This window comes from Somniosus microcephalus, unplaced genomic scaffold (assembly GCF_052327205.1).
Source record: "Somniosus microcephalus isolate GS21.2 unplaced genomic scaffold, FLI_Smic_1.0 unresolved_chr5, whole genome shotgun sequence".
NCBI lineage: Eukaryota > Metazoa > Chordata > Chondrichthyes > Squaliformes > Somniosidae > Somniosus > Somniosus microcephalus.
Window position 1 is genome coordinate 6,104,730 of NW_028225183.1, and position 1,943 is coordinate 6,106,672.

Sequence of the window (1,943 nt, forward strand, 5' to 3'; positions counted from 1 at the left end):
CAAAAGGCGGCCGAATATTTTCTCATCGGACTTCCATATTTTGGGGGTTGGATTCTCTCCCGCATTCCAGCCCCCTGGCCACGGGTCGCTCATTCACTTTCAGCCCGGGCCTTGCCAATTTGGTTAATCAGTTAGCCATGCACCAGACTCGGCCTCGCCTTTTTCATTTATGGTTAATGATGTGCCCAGGCTGGGACTTAGTCTCTCCAGCAGCCAAAACTTTTCACTGGTTAATGAGGTGCCCAGCCCGGCACTTAGTCTCTCTCCCCAGCAAGCTTACTTGGTCGGCCGACATTTGGATCCATTTTCGGGGCTTAATCGGGTCGAATACGGTCCCTTACGCAAGGGGAGCCGAAGCCCCGGCCTCTGCCAGGCGTCAGGCTGCCGTTTTTTAAGCCCGACCAAAAACCCGAAAATTGGTTAAAAATGGAAATAAATTTCCACCCAAAAAGGGTTAAAAGTCGGTTGGACGGCAGCCCTGGTCGGTCTCTGCAGACCTGGAGGCCCTAGACAGTAATCTGGAAAACAGACAAAGTCTCGAGAAACCACCTCCTACCATTCTCCAGGTACCCCGCCAATCCCCCCTGCCAGAAATGACAAGTGTCAAATCAGCGGGACGGATTTGACTTTTGTGACCGACCGCTGGAACTTTTTTCGGCTACAGGCAGTCAAATTTTTCTCCTTCCGGACTTCCAGTACAACTTTGAACGGCCATATCTCCGCACTCCCGCGTCGGAGCCAAGCCGTTTTTTACACCGTTAGACGCGGCTTCCCGTGCCCGTTCGAATGCCGCCCTGCTCGGCGGAAAAGGAGAATTTTTTTATTTTTCGGCCGATTTCGGGAAAAAAAAATTCCCGCTCTGAACTCGGATTTTTCGGCTTTAATCGTTTCGTATACGGTCCCTTACGCAAGGGAGCCGAAGCCCCGGCCTCTGCCGGGCGTCAGGCTGCCGTTTTTAAGCCCGACCAAAAACCCGAAAATTGGTTAAAAATGGAAATAAATTTCCACCCAAAAAGGGTTAAAAGTCGGTTGGACGGCAGCCCGGGTCGGTCTCTGCAGACCTGGAGGCCCTAGACAGTAATCTGGAAAACAGACAAAGTCTCGAAAAACCACCTCCTACCATTCTCCAGGTACCCCGCCAATCCCCCCTGCCAGAAATGACAAGTGTCAAATCAGCGGGACGGATTTGACTTTTGTGACCGACCGCTGGAACTTTTTTCGGCTACAGGCAGTCAAATTTTTCTCCTTCCGGACTTCCAGTACAACTTTGAACGGCCATATCTCCGCACTCCCGCGTCGGAGCCAAGCCGTTTTTACACCGTTAGACGCGGCCTCCCGTGCCCGTTCGAATGCCACCCTGCTCGGCGGAAAAGGAGACATTTTTTTTTTTCCGGCCGTTTTCGGGAAAAAATTTTCCCGCTCTGAACTCCGATTTTACGCCTTTAATCGATTCGGAGACGGTCGCTTACGCAAGGGAGGCGAAGCCCGGGCCTCTGCCGGGCGTCAGCCTGCCGTATGTAAGCCCGTCCGAAGCATGAGTTCCCACTTTTGGTTATCCAGTTGTCAATTTTAAAATTTCAGTTAATCAGTTGCCTGCTTGGTTAATCATTTGTCGCTCTGACATTTGGTTAACCAGTTGTCGATGTTCGAAATTCAGTTAATGAGTTGCCTCTTTGAAATTTCAGTTAATGAGTTGGCCCTTTGGTTACTCATTTGTCCCTGTGTCTTTTGGTTAACCAGTTGTCGATGTTCGAAATTCAGTTAATGAGTTGCCTCCTTGGTTACTCATTTGTCGCTCTGGCTTTTGGTTAACCAGTTGTCGATGTTCAAAATTACAGTTAATGAGTTGCCTCTTTGAAATTTCAGTTAATGAGTTGGCCCTTTGGTTACTCATTTGTCCCTGTGTCTTTTGGTTAACCAGTTGTCGATGTTCGAAATTCAGT